Here is an 18,923-nt window from a genome sequence, read left to right as displayed (position 1 = left end):
ACATCTGCTTCATCTGACCACTTTTTTATTGATCTACCTTTAATTTTTGCTTGCAGATGCTTTTTCTCTTGAATCATCATCTACTAGAAACTCATGAACTATATATATAGACAGGTGAAGTCGGAAGTTTACATACACCTTAGCCAAATACATTTAAACTCAGTTTTTCACAATTCCTGACATTTAATCCTAGTTAAAAAAAAAACTGTCTTAGGTCAGTTAGGATCACCACTTTATTTTAAGAATGTGAAATGTCAGAATAATAGTAGAGAGAATTATTTTTTTCAGCTTTTATTACTTTCATCACATTCCCAGTGGGTCAGAAGTTTACATACACTCAATTAGTATTTGACAGCATTGTCTTTAAATTGTTTAACTTGTGTCAAATGTTTCGGGTAGCCTTCCACAAGCTTCCAACAATAAGTTGGGTGAATTTTGGACCATTCCTCCTGACAGAGCTCGTATAACTGAGTCAGGTTTGTAGGCCTCCTTGCTCGCACATGCTTTTTCAGTGCTGCTCACACATTTTCTATAGGATTGAGGTCAGAGCTTTGTGAATGCCACTCCAATACCTTGACTTTGTTGTCCTTAAGCCATTTTGCCACAACTTTGAAAGTATGCTTGGGTTCATTGTCCATTTGGAAGACCCATTTGTGACAAGCTTTAACTTCCTGAATGATGTCTTGAGATGTTGCTTCAATATATCCACATCATTTTCCTGCAAAGCAAAGCAAAGCACCCTCCCCCCTTCCTGAGCGGCCTTTCAGGTTGTGTTGATATAGGACTCGTTTTACTGTAGATATAGATACTTTTGTACCCGTTTCCTCCAGCATCTTCACAGGGTCCTTTGCTGTTGTTCTGGGATTGATTTGCACATTTCGCAACAAAGTACGTTCATCTCTAAGAGACAGAAAGCGTCTCCTTCCTGAGCGGTATGACGGCTGCGTGTTCCCATGGTGTTTATACTTACGTACTACTGTTTGTACAGATGAACGTTGTGCCTTCAGGCGTTTGGAAATTGCTCCCGAGGATGAACCAGACTTGGAGGTCTACAATATTTTTTCTGAGGTCTTGGCTGATTTCTTTTGATTTCCCATGATGTCAAGCTGGTTAAAGGCACAGTCAACTTAGTGTATGTAAACTTCTGACCCACTGGAATTGTGATACAGTGAATTATAAGTTAAATAATCTGTCTGTAAACAATTTCTGGAAAAATTACTCCTAAAATACATCCACAGGTACATCTCTAATTGACTCAAATTATGTAAATTAGCCTATCCGAGCTTCTAAATCCATGACATCATTTTCTGGAATTTTCCAAGCAATTTTTTGAAAAATTACTCCTAACTGACTTGCCAAAACTATAGTGTGTTAACAAGAAATTTGTGGAGCGGTTGAAAAATGATTTTTAATGACTCCAACCTGACTGTATGTAAACTTCCGACTTCAACTATATATATATATATATATATATATATATATACACACTATTAATTACTATAGTTTTGGCAAGTCAGTTAGGAGTAATTTCTCCAAAAATTGTTTACAGACAGATTATTTCACTTATAATTCACTGTATCACATTTCCAGTGGGTCAGAAGTTTTACATACCTTAAGTTGACTGTGCCTTTAACCAGCTTGGAAAATTCCAGAAAATGATGTCATGGATTTAGAAGCTCTGATAGGCTAATGACGGCTGCGTGTTCCCATGGTGTTTATACTTGTGTACTACTGTTTGTACAGATGAACCTTGTGCCTTCAGGCGTTTGGAAATTGCTCCCGAGGAAGAACCAGACTTGTGGAGGTCTACAATATTTTTTCTGAGGTCTTGGCTGATTTCTTTTGATTTCCCATGATGTCAAGCGAAGAGGCACTGAGTTTGAAGGTAGGCCTTGAAATACATCCACAGGTACATCTCTAATTGACTCAAACGATGTAAATTATCCTATCAGAGCTTCTAAATCCATGACATCATTTTCTGGAATTTTCCAAGCTGGTTAAAGGCACAGTCAACTTAGTGTATGTAAACTTCTGACCCACTGGAATTGTGATACAGTGAATTATAAGTGAAATAATCTGTCTGTAAACCATTTTTGGTAAATTACTCCTAACTGACTTGCCAAAACTATAGTGTGTTAACAAGAAATTTGTGGAGCGGTTGAAAAATGATTTTTAATGACTCCAACCTGACTGTATGTAAACTTCCGACTTCAACTGTGTATATATACACACTATTAATTTATTTTAGGGTATTTAAGTATACATTTCCAAAGTTACAATAGATTGCAATACATTTTCTGTTAATTACCAAAATTACTGAAAATTCCAGTAACTTTGATAAATTACCAGTAGCTTTGCAACCCTAGCTGTGTTCATCAACCCCTACTCCCAGCAGGGTGACTGAAGAAGAATCTGCATTCCTCTGTCTTGTTTAACTCCCAAAACCTAATCGCTCATCAATATCCCTTCTCTCACCAACCCCTCACTACATACCCAGTTGCTGCTAGTTGTCTCTCCCCCGGCTTACCCTTCCATGTTCAAAGTCCTCTAAAATGTAATGAATCCCTTTATACCATTACAGGATGGGAAGTGTTACTCATTTATGAACCCTGCAATTACCCACACAGCATATTGTCTTTTCTCTGCTGACAGGGTCAGAGGTGTAGGCTCCACAGACACATTCCTTCCCTACCTCATGCATTCAGCACCCCATGCTTCTCTCATATGTCATGGAGGGCCCTGCTCTGCTCCTTGCCTGTGGACTTGACCTTCACCCCTCCATGGCCAAGGGGCCTTAAATAAACCCCTGCCTTGAGGGAAGAGGATGCATGAGGCATGGCCCTTGGCTTAGGGCCTCTTGGTGGTGTACTGACTATATACTGATAACACTAACCACTGAGATAAAATTAGACACACTTAACCTTTTTCTCAACCTGTCTGCAATATAATTAATTGACTGGTGTGTTTTGGTCACACAATAAAAGATAAGGGACATGAGGGAACGATGGTGACTAGAAATACATATGCAGGACTGTAAATGGGCCATTACTGCAACTTCAAACTTCTGTCATTAAAACACAATGCCATCCGTCAATTACAGGCATGTCAGCGTTTGAGTGCTCATGGATGAAGCAATAAATCATCACCCCATGGTCCGCCTGTAGTAACGGGTATCTCTGGCTCTAGGCCAACCAAAACCATTTGTGTTGGACATGGGAAGCACACATGAGCTTGCCCTATGGAGAGAGAGTAGCTTTAATGGCTAAGTGCTCTGATCCCACAGAGCAGCTGACCCTAAATGCCCCCTTGCTGGAGAGGACTGGGGTGTTGCTGGGTGACTGATGTATATTCCCTTGTCTGTCTCTGCCCAGTCTGTCTCTGCCCAGTCTGTCTCTGCCCAGTCTGTCTCTGCCCAGTCTGTCTCTGCCCAGTCTGCTTTTCACAGCGCCCACTCGTTAAGACCTGCACTGCAGCCGGGGCTTCTGGGATGCCGTCCAGTAGCCCAGATACCACATTCCAGCAACCAGAGAAAGAGCTGCATTGACAGGGAAGTAAAGAAAACCTATCAAAATGAAAATAAAAGTGACTTGTTTTAATGAGGTGGCATGTTTTAGGACTGTACTCTCCCACAGGGTTATCAGAGAGCCAGGAATGAGGATGTCTGGCCTGGTTCCATATGGGAAAAGGACAGCCTAGGAAACACGTCTTTATGAGAAACGTGTCCGTTTACGGCCAGCTCTGTGTCAGTCAGGAAGTGTGCGGCTATGGACCCGTTGTGGTCGGCTTCCTCACAGCGATACAACCTCCTCACACTGAAATATGGGGCAGAGGTGCCAGATTCATACAGTAGATCTCATTTCTGATTGAAGGTGCCTTTGGCACAATGAACAGATAAGTGTGAATTATAGCATTCTGCTCAAATTCTGCTTAAAGAACACTATGGAAAGCAAATGGCACAGTTTTGAAAAATGATAATAGAGCATGTGCTATAAAAAGATAAACTATGAAAACCACAAATATTTCTGTATAAATGTGATTCTGATTCTTGAGAGAACCAGCTATTTTCCAGAGAAGGGATCATTTGGAGGTCTGAAGGAGGAGAAAGATAGTCTGGAGGTTGTTACAGCAACCAAATAAGGCTGGGCCAGACAGACAGACAGACATCTCTCCATGCTCCCTACGCTGCACCACATGCACACCAGACAGACCCATATAGCTCATTTCAGACAGTCAATATTCTAAACCTTTCAGAATGCATATAATAAAAGCATCTCTGCTCACTAATGATAAGCCACTTGTTTAGTGAGTTTATGACAGAGACACTTTGACCTGACTCAGATCCGTTTTTAGAAGGTTTACATTTACACAAAAATTACCAGAAAACACTCTAGTCAAGTTATCATTACTCATTGTGTATTTATTATTACTTTTATTATTATATGTTATTTATTTTCTATTATTTCTCTATTTTCTTTCTCTCTGCATTGTTTGGAGGGGCCTTAAGTAAGCATTTCACTGTTAGTCTACACCTGTTGTTTATGAAGCATTTGAGGAATACTATTTGATTCTATTTGGACCGGCAGTAGACTGTATTTTGGCCGTGATTGCAAGGGTGAGTAAGCCTTATTCCCTTTCTGGCAGGAGAGTCTATGGAACTATGTTTGATTTCTGTTAGATTGTAGCGTGATCCATTAAATCTTTCATTTGATGTCTCACCCAGTTGCAGGCATTGGCCACCTGGCCAGAGCCCAAAACAAACCCAATCCAAGTCAGACAAAATCAGAGAGATTCAGAGAGAATCCTCCCCTTCCCCAGGGTGTGTAGTAGTGCAGTGTGCAGCAGCTTCCCGAGGAATTATCGAAGCCCTTTGGCCTGCCCCCGTCTGTCACATTCCGGTGCTCTCCTCTCCTCCCCAGACACAGATAGAGAGGCCTTTCTGGACAGCTTGACCGCTCTTGTGTGGCAAACTGTTATGAAACGACAGGGTTGGCAGAACAAAGAGCCCATACTACACCACCTGCATACTGGCATAAAAGGTTTCTGACAGCAGAGCCAGCCTACCTCCCACTTCCGAGTAGACTGAGAGTCATGTGTCAGAGCCTCTAGCAGCACCCTTCCCTTCCCTCATATCTTCACATTCCACATATGACAGCCCACTAAGGATTTGATGTCAGGCAAAGTCTTTTGGATGACTTTTAAAAAATCATTTTTGATCCTCAGTCTTTTCTTTGTTTTTTTTTCTCGGTCCGAACCAAATCTGAACCAATCATAGATGTCCACAGATGTCCGGTCCTTCATTTAGCACAAAACAGTTCCAGTCAAAAGTTCGGACACAACTACTCATTCAAAGATCCTGATCAAATCTGAACCAATCATAGACATCTATGTTTCAAAAGTTAGGACAGCACAGTACAGCACAGTAAAGAAAAGCAGAGTATAGTACAGTACAATACAGTAGAGCACAGAAGAGTACAGTAAAGAAAAGTAAAGTGTACTGTTCTCTAATGTATTCTACTGAACTAAACTGTACTCTACTGAATTAAACTTTACTGTATTGTAAGGTACTGAACCGAATTAAACTATACTGTACTGTACTTTACTGTAATGAATTAAACTCTAATGTACTGTACTCTACTGAATATAACTACTGTTCTGTACCATATTGTACTGTACTGTACTCTTGTGCTCTACTGTGCTCTACTGTACTAAACTGTACTGTACTGTACTCTTGTGCTCTACTGTGTTCTACTGTACTAAACTGTGCTGTACTGTACTAAACTGGGCTGTACTGTACTGTACTAAACTGTGCTGTACTGTACTGTGATTTTCAAAACTTGTGAAACATAGCCAAGACGTCTATGATTTGTTCAGATTTGGATCTGGTCCGGACCGACCAAATTTGTACTTGTTTTGTGGCAGAGCTTGATTTGCAAGTTTTTGTTTTTACATTTACATTTTGGTCATTCAGCAGAATCTCTTATCCAGAGTGACTTACAGTCAGTGCTTTTTCAACTAAGGTAGATAAACAACAACATATCACAGTCATAGCAAGAAAAAAAAAAATGTGTAACCATTACTTGTAATGTTATTGCAGTTAAAATGGTCTGTTGGTTTATTCTGTTGGTTGGACTACTTTGAACATCATCACTGCCAGTTCTAAACCCTTTGAAGAAGCTAACATAAGTGAATGTGATAGATGGGAGTAATAATGCATATTTTGTTGTAGTCTTCAGTTGGCTCCTCTTTCCTATTAAGAGGCATCTTTTCAATGTTGAATGTATTAGTGTTAAAATAAGGATTCCCCTTTTGGATCCATCCTGTCTTACTGTAAATTCTGGGATTGTGCTTCCTCGTACTGTTGATATTGAGACAGAGCCAGATAAGGGTGTGGAAAAACTCTCAGAGGATGGTACTGTAATAACATCACTTGTAGATTGGCCTGCTGCAAACTAAGCTAACGAGTAGAGTTATCACATCTTTACAAGAAGCCTTTTTATGGTTTTTGATACTTAGAAACACAGGGGGGGGGATCATCACACAATGGAACACATAGATGGTCATAACAAATAAATCAGACAACAATGTCTAGTTCATGTACACTCCCCTCCATATACTCCAGCATTTTAGATTTGAGATCAAATCGTTCATAAGAGGCAACAGTACAGAATGTCACCTTTCATTTGAGGGTGTGTTCATTCATCTTTATTCATTATGAAGGTAGAAGTGTTCAGAAACATCTTCTATTCTTACTTACAATAAAAGTGACTCCAATATGGTGCAAGACATTGTGCATGATTCAGTTCCGGACGGTTCGAGGCCAAACAGCTGTTAGGAACAGTAGTTACAGTGAAAACGTTACGTTCCCTTTCACTCAGTCAACTTTGGTACAACATACTATGGGGAAATATAATCACGCCCCAAGCCCCCCCCACTGGATAAATTAAACGTCCCAGGGCAGACCACTCAGAACCGATGCGGCAGTCTGGGTATTGCTCACACAGCGCATTGCTTAGTGACTTTTCCCTATGCTAGCAGTAAGCACAAAGTGTGTGGTGATGCCCAGCTTGCCACAGCACAAATGTCTCCTATAGTCAACCCTTTAATTTACCCCCTTGCTGCTATATGCTAGAGAGAGAGCCTCCACAATTAGCGAGCACCCTGCCGTGAGCTGGATTAGCAAAGCAGACAAAAAGCTGGTCACATAACCGGATATCCCGGGTCCGTTCAATGTAAGTGTCTAAATCTTGTACCAGACACAGGGCATGTAACCTCTGTTGCTCCTCAGAAGCAAAAGGAGGAGGCAAAAAGGGAAATAGCTCAAAAGCTAAGGACCTCTAGGATATAGCCATGACTTTTGTGGCAAAGACCGCATTTGGTCGCAAGGTCACCTTAGAGTTGCCCGGGGAGTACTGAGTACAGGAAGGGTGTACGGATAACGCATGGAGGTCCCCAACATGTTTAGCCGAGGCCAAAGCCATGAGCAGGGAGGTTTTGTAGGAGAGGATCTTCCGGTACACCGACTCCAGAGGCTCAAAAGAAGGCCGCACATAGCGCCTCCAAAACCAGCGCCAAGTCCCATGTGGGTGCAATAGGTTTAGAAAATGGATAGGCCCAAAGGAACCAAATCTCCGGCCTCTCGTGCCAAACCTGTTCATGGTTCATGTTTGGGCAACAGGTCCCTGCGCAATTGGAGTTGCCATGGGCCTGCGAACCAAGGCTGCCTGGGCCAATGGGGACAAACAATAATTAATGATAAGCCCTCCCAGCGCACTCTCTCCAACGTGGGCTGAGTCAGAACCACTGGCGGAAATGCGTGAAGGACAGTCCGAGGCCACTGTTGTGCCAGAGCGTCCGTTCCCAACGGGGCACTCGGCCCCTCATCGAGAAAAATAGATCACATTGCACATTTTCTCACAATGTATAAAGATCTACGAACCTCTCCCATATCTGGGCAACCACCCAGGGGTATAGCCTTCACTCCTGAGGAAGATCCCCTCCCAGATAGCAGATCTGCACCAGAGTTTTTTCTTTTATACCTTTATTTAACTAGGCAAGTCAGTTAATTAAGAACAAATTCTTATTTACAATGACAGCCTGGGAACTGTGGGTTAACTGCCTTGTTCAGGGGCAGAAGGACAGATTTTCACCTTGTCAGCTCGGGGATTCGATCTATCAGCCTTTTGGTTACTACTCCAATGCTCTAACCACTAGGCTAGGCAATCGTGAACATGCGCCGGGTGAAGTGACATGTAATTGCAATGCCGGACATTCTGTGACATTCTGTAACCCTCGCACAGCACGCGCCACACTTGGGGGTACGTGTCTGTCATGACCACCTTGCGGGACAACACCTGGCCCATTGGCAAGTGCCCGAAGGTATGTCAGGGATGACCAGTTTAGGTGGCAAGATGCATCGAAGTGCATTGCTAGTACCCAGCGCTGCCCCATCAATAATAGTCCAAGAGAAATGACCACTATCATAGAAGCCATTATCCCCAGTAGGCACAGGAACTGGAATAAAACGCACTGTGCGCCCCAACCAAAATTGTGCCAGGCAGAGCTGGAACCCTAACACCCTCTCCAGGGATAGAAAAGCGCAATTTACTCATGAGTCTAAATCAAGATCCAGGAATGGAATGCGCTGCAATAGGATTAGACAGCTCTTTTTCTGGTTTACAATAAAAACCAACATGGGACACCAGCCTGGATGTGTGTACTACTTCTTGTTCCCTTGACTCTGCTTCTATCAGCCAATCGTCCAGGTAGGCCAATACCTTCACACCCTGGCCGCTTATGGGTGTCAGAGCCACCTCCACCACCTTTGAAAAGACTCTAGTTGAGAGGGACAAAAACTCATAGGCTACTGCCTCATAATGAAATCTAAGGAACTTTTCGGGACGCACGGACCGTAACAGCCGCAGATATGTGAGCATTTTGAATTTGCGAACTTTGAGATGTTTGTTCAGGGCAAACATTTCTACAATGGGGCGTTAACCCCTGTCCCTTTTTAGAACCAGGAAATACCGTCTGTACCAGCCGTCCTGGGCTTCGGACAGAGGAACCACTCATATTGCCTGTTTCTGAAGCAAGAAGGATATTTCCTCCATTAATACTGGCACAGGGCCAGGAGAACAGTCGATTAGAGATCTTCACGTGTCCACCTGAACCCAAATAGCCGAGACCCAAGCCCAAACTCCAACTTTTCCCTCAGGTCTGGTCCTGTTTCATTGTCATCGGGTATTGGGTCTATGTAACTACAGCTGATAGACCCGAGTGGACCATGGCTCTGCATAGCCTAGAGCCCTCAAACTCAACACTGGACCTTGAAGCCAGTTCCACTGCATTTTTTCATTGTTCCCCACTGATTTGGAATTGATTTAGACCTGGGACACCAGGTGTGTGCAAATAATTATCAGGAAAAACAGAAAACCAGCAGGTTCTGGACCTCAAAGGGTAAGAGTTGAGTACCCCTGACCAATAGCATATTTATATTACGCTAATAAGGTGACTTTATTGACTAGCCGACTAGACTTTCTAGACCCAGCCGAGGTACCGGCATCCGGGAAAGGAAAGTTGCCATTGGTAACGGCAAGCTTCTTCAAGAATGCTACAAGAATGCTACAAGAATGCTCCAGGGAGTTTGCTTGAAGTATGTGGCAATGCACACACAGACTGGTTTGAGCAAGGGCCGCCTGACAGTGTTCCAAGCAGAGATAAACTACACATAAATTGTGAGTATCTTTCACAGAAATACTCGACCCCGAACCTGGCATAGCAAAATCAAATTTCATTTTCTTGGTCGCGTATGTAGTGGGTGTCATGTAAAAATCTTCCCATCGTGAAATAGTTCCCAAATTTCTCCCAGCGTGAAAATGTTCCCAGTTCAATAATTGCATGCGCATATCTTTATGTGGATGGCCGAGCTCGTCTCTTTATGTGGAGGGCCGAGCTCGTCTCTTTATGTGGAGGGCCGAGCTCGTCTCTTTATGTGGATGGCCGAGCTCGTCTCTTTATGTGGATGGCTGAGCTCGTTTCTATGTGGATGGCTGAGGTCGTCTCTTTATGTGGATGGCCGAGCTCGTTTCTATGTGGATGGCTGAGGTCGTCTCTTTATGTGGATGGCCGAGCTCGTTTCTATGTGGATGGCTGAGGTCGTCTCTTTATGTTGAGGGCCGAGCTCGTCTCTTTATGTGGATGGCCGAGCTCGTCTCTTTATGTGGATGGCTGAGCTCGTTTCTATGTGGATGGCTGAGGTCGTCTCTTTATGTGGATGGCCGAGCTCGTTTCTATGTGGATGGCCGAGCTCGTCTCTTTCTGTGGATGGCCGAGCTCGTCTCTTCATGTGGATGGCTGAGGTCGTCTCTTTATGTGGATGGCCGAGCTCGTCTCTTCATGTGGATGGCCGAGCTCGTCTCTTTATGTGGATGGCTGAGCTCGTCTCTTTATGTGGATGGCTGAGCTCGTCTCTTTATGTGGATGGCCGAGCTCGTCTCTTCATGTGGATGGCTGAGCTCGTCTCTTTATGTGGATGGCCGAGCTCGTTTCTATGTGGATGGCTGAGCAAATCTCTTTATGTGGCGGCAGGTAGACTAGTGGTTAGAGCGGTGGACTTGTAACTGCAAGGATGCAAGATCAACTCCCTGAGCTGACAAGGTAAAAATCTGTCGTTCTGCCCCTGAACAAGGCAGTTAATCCACTGTTCCTAGACCATCATTGAAAATAAGAATTAGTTCTTAACTGACTTGCTTAGTTAAATAAAGGTAAAAATAAATGTTGATGGCTGAGCTTGTGCTGATGTTTCTCTCACACCCTTCCTCAACCTCAAATAACTATTCTGTGGGCATACACATCAGTATTGACACTGACCAATCAGAAGCTTGTTGAGGTGTGAGGTCAGCATATAAACACGCAGACTCATGTGTCAAAGTCCTGAGCGTTGATGTGAGGAAAGTTTTTTTGCAATTTTAATGATTGTGGTGCTATGGGAGGGTGTGAGAGAAACATCTGTATGAGCTCAGCCATCCACATAAAGAGACACGCCTGCAATTATTGAACTGTGAGCAATTTTACAACATGACGTCATAATCTCAACACAACCAGAACAATTGGGAACTGTTTCACGCTAGGAAGATTTGTACATGACAGTGGGTAGTAAAATGTATCATGTATGATATAGTATACTATATTTGCCTATTCAGATTTGTATCTGACTCCATAAAGATGATTTAGTAACATGCAACATGCACTATAGTTGAGTTACAGTAATTGAGTTACAGTAATAGGCAATCAAGATATATCTGAGAATGGAATTCTAAATACAAGTGTACAGTTGAAGTTGGAAGTTTACATACACTTAGGTTGGAGTCATTAAAACTCGTTTTTCAACCACTCAACCATATAGTTTTGACAAGTTGGTTAGGACATCTACTTTGTGCATGACACAAGTAATTTTTCCAACAATTGTTTACAAACAGATTATTTCACTTATAATTCACTGTATCACAATTCCACTGGGTCAGAGGTTTACATACACTAAGTTGACTGTGCCTTTAAACAGCTTGGAAAAATCCAGAAAATGATGTCATAGCTTTGGAAGCTTCTGATAGGCTAATTGACATAATTTGAGTCAATTGGAGGTGTACCTGTGGATGTATTTCAAGGCCTACCTTCGAACTCAGTGTCTCTTTGCTTGACATCATGGGAGAATCAAAAGAAATCAGCCAAGACTTCAGAAAAATAATTGTAGACCTCCACAAGTCTGATTCATCCTTGGGAGCAATTTCCAAATGCCTGAAGGTACCAAGTTCATCATTGCGTATCCCAGTCCCCAGACCTGAATATCATTGAGAATCTGTGGGATGATTTGAAGCGGGCTGTCCATGCTCGGCAACCATCAAACCTAACTGAACTGGAGATGTTTTGTAAGGAGGAATGGTACAAAACACCTTCATCCAGAATCCAGACACTCCTTAGAGGCTATGGGAAGCGTCTAGAGGCTGTTATTTTAGCAAAAGGAGGCTCTATTAAATATTGATGTGATTTTTCTATTGAGGTGCCCAAATTTATGAACCTGTCTAATTTTGTTTTGATGCATATTGCACATTTTCTGTTCATCCAATAAACCTCATTTCACTACTGAAATATTACTGTGTCCATCAGTTATTTGATAGATCAAAATGAAATTGCTGATCCAAACACCCAATTATTTATAAATGGAAATCATGGAAATTGTCAGGGGTGCCCAAACGTTTTCATACGACTGTATATAGTTCATGAGTTTCAAATGTATTTAATCACTTTGCAAAATGAATGGATTCACATACAAGGCACACATCTTAATTTGCAAAGCATTACAAAGCATTATTCTAAGCATGATCAGAGAAAGAAAGAGAGAGACAAAGAAATCATGGCTTGTGCCATGGCCCATAGCGCTTGGGTGAGGGTGAGAAAGAGTGTAGGTATCTCACCACAGCAAGTCGGGAACAAATAAGAGAAAGAACAATTCATCTAAGACCCCATTATAAGCATCAGAGTTGTTTGAATTCAAAATCTGAGTTGTTGACCAATAGTATTACCGTAAACTGAACCTCCAATCAGATCAGACCTACATGATGTAACCTCTGCTTCTCAGAGATGAGACAATGGGGGTTGATGAGATCAACACAGAGAATGCTGAATTTCTAAGAAAACAGAACATTCTTGCATACAGTTGATTTGTAGATTCATTTCGAGGTCATGGCTGCCCTAAACGTACATATATTTTGCAGATGTTATCGCAGGTGCAGCTAAATGCTTATGTTTCTAGCTCCAACAGTGCAGTAATACCTAACAATACAAAACAATCCACAAAATTTTAGTAAAGGAATAAAGAAATATCAGAACGAGTAATCTGAGTCAGGAATATTATTATATGTATATGATGGTGAAAAATAACACACCAAATATATATATATATATATATAATACAAAGTTGGCTCAGAGCTAAAAGAAAAGGGCAACCATGTCACTCCATCTTGTTGAGTCCATCGTCGTCTCGATCACTTTCTTAGCTATCTTACTCATTGCACTAACAAATTGACAAATAACTCATTATTTGTCATTTGGAAACTTATGAGAACAAGTACAAACTTCAGCACACAACGTCCAGGGGGTGAGCAAACTCTAACACTATGGGACAGTTTAGTTGGCACAATACAAGACTGGGTTTCCAATTGTTGCTTTTAGTAGCGTGATTCCTTCCTGTTCACACCGAGGTGCAGAGCGGAATAATTGAAGGAATGAATCCGAGCCTCATAATTATCACCTGTGGAAGGCGGGGCTTCCAGCGAGGCATGGATTTCATTGGCCTTGTCAGGCATGATTGTACTGTAGATCTTTCAACCGAAGTCGCGACCAAAACAAACCCCAAACAAGTTTTTAGAGTCACAAGCTTGATGAAGTCATTGCGTGCTCGGAATATGGGACCAACTTCTAAACTTTTGACTACTTTAATACACTATAAATGAATACTTGTGAATTAGTCAAATGAGAGGACTAGATAAATAAAGTGCTTTCATTTCTAAATGAGGAAAAAATATATGTGGAAATATCCTCAAATAAAGGCTGACAGATGTTTCATATAAGGCGACCGTACAATCTGAAACCTAAAAAATTGGAGTATAGAACCAAATTAAACATTTTAGCTTCACTGTCCAAATACATAAGAAGGGGAGTGTATATCAACATGACACAGAGGCGTTCCAGCAAGATGGGGAACAAGAGGTGGGAGAAACATCACTGACAAATATGGATTTTGGATGAGAGAGGAGTGGAGGGTCAAGAGATTTGGAAAAGGGAAACTTCATTAAAGCTAGCCTAAGATCTGATTCCAGAAAAATTCAGGGAAGAAAAACATTAAACTGAGTGTACAAAACATTAAGAAAACCTTCAATTTGTCAGGGCATGGACTCTACAAGCTGTTGAAAGCATTCCACAGGAATTCTGGCCCATGTTGACTCCAATGCTTCCCATAGTTGTGTTAAGTTGGCTGGATGTCCTTTGGGTGGTGGACCATTCTTGACACACACGGGAAATTGTTGAGCGTGAAAAACCCAGCAGCATTGCAGTTCTTGACAAACTGGTGGGCCTGGCACCTACTACTATACCCCATTCAAAGGCACTTAAATCTTTTGTCTTGCTCATTCACCCTTTGAATGGCACACATACACAATCCCTGTCTCAATTGTCTCAAGGCTTAAAAATCTATCTTTAACCTGTCTCCTCCCCTTCATCTACACTGATTGAAGTGGATATGACAAGTGCCATCAATAAGGGATCATAGCTTTCACCTGGATTCACCTGGTCAGTCTATGACATGGAAGAAAAGATGTTCATAATGTTTTGTACACTGAGTGTAGAACTGCAGTGGGGAAAAACGGGTGAATGTGTGTTCCATGATCCATACAGATCATACGAATCACCAGAACTCACTTTAGCCTAAACCACATTGAAATCAATCAAATGTGACAGGCCACAGGAGGTCTCTGGTCATTAATCTGTGACTTACATCAACAGTTCAGTTCACCAAACCTTTTAAAATGTTCCTCCTCTACAAAAAAGTGGTGAATTCCAGAGACTCAGACTAAACAACATCTGAGAGAGCATACATATCTTTCTCTACAAAGCCTTTGGAGAGAAATCACTACTGATATTTGGATCTGTTGATGTGAAAGGGAGATATTTTCCAGTTTATTGCAGCTAGACAGAATTAGGTGTTATATTTATTCCAGTATTAAGAGAATCCCTAGTCCCCCAGACGAAGCTTGTGTCACCTCCCTTACAGGCTTGTTCCTGGCATATTAACCCGCAGGGCAATAATTATGCAGAATGGACGGCAAAATTATAGTCCATAGGACAGACACACTTGGCTGGTACCAAAAGGGCTGTAACCAGGCTGCAGGAACATCATACAGTCAGAAGGAACAACAATCATAAACAGTCATGAGTTTGGAACAAGCAAACTCACCAAGTCAATGATGTGAACCTAGAGTCTCCCTATATACATGCTTCTATTTCTGACCAATACTATCAAACCCTAGAACCCTACTCTTACAACACCTAAATGAGTGGGTTGTGATTAGAGTATAGGGCTACATCTAAAGAGGTAGAACACTTAAATGTAGTCTGGCAACAGAATCATGTCGTTTTGTTGGTAGTGGTTTTCATAATGAGAGTATCCTCCAGACGATTTGGCCTTAATTAGCTAACAACAAATATTATTTGTTTCTCACTAATGAGGCTAAAAACAGATTTTGCATCTTATAATATAGCCAATTCCCCTTGAAGTTAGAGTGTGGTTAACGTAACTGTTGTGTGTAATAGTGGCTACTGATACTTGAATTAAACATACATAAGTTGAGTTGTGGTTCACCATGGCAAAGTCTACAACCAGTTGGTAAATTGTCAGGCCTACATGGGATCCAGGCATATTACATAGACTCTGAAAGCAACATCTATTGTGTAAAAATCCATACTACCAGATGGGGATGAGGCAGGTACGCCAGAAAGCCATTGTGTGGGGTTGTGAAGAGCCGCACCTTTGAACAACGATATGGCAAAACCACTGAATCCACGGCTGATGCTCTCTTTTGCTACACACTAAATTAAAATCACAAATGTCAGTGGATGGAGAAGACAAATCCATCACCCTTTGTCCCAGGTAAATTCCTTTGTTAATGGGGGTTTTCCCTGAGAAACCAGAGCTTTTGCAATGTGCAGCAGTTGTAATGGTTGAAACTCTACACAGAGTCCCAGAAAGAAACCATGCTCAACTGTTTCCAAGGAACATTGGGAAATAGAATTTGAGGGAACAATGGGAGTGAGCCATTAAACACTAAAAAGAATCCTTGGGCAGAGACAATCAATGGAATTAACGAGTTCACAAATGAAGAGTAAAAGACCTGACAAGTGATATAGACAGAATGTGTTGCAGCCGGCCGCGACCGGGAGACCCATGAAGTGACGTCCAGCTTAGGGGAGGGTTTGGCCGGCTGGGATGTCCTCGTCCCATCATGCTCTAGCGACTCCTGTGGCGGGCCGGGCGCATGCATGCTGACACGGTCGCCAGTTGTACAGTGTTTCATCCAACACATTGGTTCAGCTGGCTTCCGGGTTAAGAAGCAATTTTTAAAATTTAACAAGGCAAGTCAGTTAAGAACAAATTCTTATTTACAATGACGGCCTACCCCGGCCAAACCCTCCCCTAACCTGGACGACGCTGGGCCAATTGTGCGCCTCCCCATAGGACTCCCGATCACGACCGGTTGTGATACAGCCTGGGATCGAACCAGGCTCTGTAGTTAGGCCTGCCTTAGACCACTGCGCCACTCGGGAGCATTGTGGCTTGGTAGGGTCGTGTTTCGGAGGATGCATGGCTCTTGACCTTGTCACGTTCTGACCTTTGTTCTGTTGTTATGTCTTTGTTTTAGTATGGTCAGGGTGTGAGTTGGGTGGGTTATCTATGTTATTTTTTCTGTGTTTTAGGATTTCTGTGTTTGGCCTGGTATGGTTTCTCAATCAGAGGCAGCTGTCAATCGTTGTCCCTGATTGAGAACCATACTTAGGTAGCCTGGTTTCACTTTTGAGTTGTGGGTGATTGTTTCCTGTTGGATGTTTGTTTCACATTTCAGGACTGTTTCGGTTTTCGTTTGTATCAGTCATGTTGTTATTTTGTATTCTTTAGTGTTCAGTTTAATAAACTACAATGGACACTTACCACGCTGCACATTGGTCCAACATCTCTTCCTCCTCGTCAGAGGAGGAAGAAGAAAATCGTTACAGACCTTCACCACTCCCGAGTCCGTACGGGAATGGGACAGGACTGTAACTAACAATTGGATATCACAAAATTGTGCAGAAAAAAAAATATATACAGTTGAAGTCGGAGGTTTACATACAGCTTAGCCAAATACATTTAAACTCAGTTTTTCACAATTCCTGGCATTTAATCCTAGTAAAAATAATTTTCCACCTCATGATGCCATCTATTTTGTGTAGTGCACCAGTCCCTCCTGCAGCAAAGCACCCCCACAGCATGATGCTGCCTCCCCCGTGCTTCCTGGTTGGGATGGTGTTTTTGGCTTGCAAGCCTCCCCCTGTTTCCTCCAAACATAATGCTGGTCATTATGGCCAAACAGTTATATTTTTGTTTCATCAGACCAGAGAACATTTCTCCAAAAATTATGATCTTTGTCCCCATGTGCAGTTGCAAACCGTAGTCTGGCTTTTTTATGGCGGTTTTGGAGCAGTGGCTTCTTCCTTGCTGAGTGGCCTTTCAGGTTATGTCAATATAGTACTTGTTTTACTGTGGATATAGATACTTTTGTACCTGCTTCCTCCAGCATCTTCACAAGGTCCTTTGCTGTTGTCCTGGGATTGATTTGCACTTTTCGCACCAAAGTATGTTCATCTCTAGGAGACAGAATGAGTCTCCTTCCTGAGCGGTTTGACGGCTGTGTGGTCCCATGGTGTTTATACTTGCGTACTATTGTTTGTACAGATGAACGTGGTACCTTCAGGTGTTTGGAAATTGCTCCCAAGGATGAACCAGACTTGTGGAGGTCTTGTGGACATCATTTTCTGGAATTTTCCAAGCTGGTTAAAGGCACAGTCAACTTAGTGTATGTACATTTCTGACCCACTGGAATTGGGATACAGTGAATTGTAAGTGAAATAATCTGTCTGAAAACAATTGTTGGAAATATTACTTGTGTCATGCACAAAGTAGATGTCCTAACCGACTTGCCAAAACTATAGTTTGTTATTAACAAGAAATTTGTGGAGTGGTTGAAAAATGAGTTTTAATGATTCCAACCTAAGTGTATTTAAACTTCCGACATCAACTGTATATATAGCATTCAGATATAAAGCCATTGTTAAATTTGTCTTTGGACTTAATTCTAGGCACAGTGCCACAAAAAAATAACAACTTGCTTATTATGAAATGCTTAACCTGATCTAAGGTTAATTGCCCTGTGACATTTTTGCCAGCAGTGACGAGGCCCTTTTCATTTTCTGTACAGACTGTGTGTGTAGCAGTGTGATGTTGTTCTCCTAGATTATGCACCAAGATGCACACAAGGACCATTTCAAATAGGCCAGGTCAGGAGGGGATGTTAATAATTTGATAAAAATAATAATAGTTCAGTGTGTTTTTAAAATTTAATTACAGCTGCATAGCTAATGTTTTTTCGTGTACAAACACTTTTTCTTATCTATATTATAAATACACTGGATTGTAAAAGTTTTGTATATTTTGGTTTGGTCCATCGTGGGTTATCTGTATTTCCGTAGCCTCCTATTGTTCTCTTTTGCCTGACCTTCAGCTAGCAAGGTACGTAGTCCTTGACTCTGCAATTGTTCATTATAAAACTGTGGTCATGTTACACAATGTCCTGTTATTCAACCATAAGTTTTGTTACAATGTGGACAATATAAAGATTTATGTTAGTTTTACCTAGCTCGATAACTAGGGTACCTATTGTAACTTGAGGGTACTTGGGACAGTGTTTGAGTGAGTTTCCGTGTGCTCGTGCAGGTGCCTGAGAGCTGTGACTGCACCAAGGGCTAACATATTGTGCGTTGTCTCTTCGTGCGCAGGGCAAATAAAAATCCAACAAGCAGACCTCCAGTTGTGGCAGTGTCCTCATTAAATTACACAACGCAGAACGAACCACGCTACATATGCATTGTGTCATTGGAGTCTACGTCCACTTTGAATGTTTGTATCAATGACTGTATATTCGTGTGTGTGTGTGTGGCTGCTTTGAACTCACAGTCATCTCTGGGCTCTGGCCCAGCAACTCCAGCTGCAGCTGGATCACTTGGAGGCGCCTCTCCTGCCCTCTCTTCTCCCTTTTATCCTGCAAGACCTTCTCTCCTGGCAG

The sequence above is a fragment of the Oncorhynchus tshawytscha genome, linkage group LG11, assembly GCF_018296145.1.
Source record: "Oncorhynchus tshawytscha isolate Ot180627B linkage group LG11, Otsh_v2.0, whole genome shotgun sequence".
Lineage (NCBI taxonomy): Eukaryota > Metazoa > Chordata > Actinopteri > Salmoniformes > Salmonidae > Oncorhynchus > Oncorhynchus tshawytscha.
The sequence above is the reverse complement of the archived record's forward strand: the minus strand, read 5'-3'. Positions refer to the sequence as shown.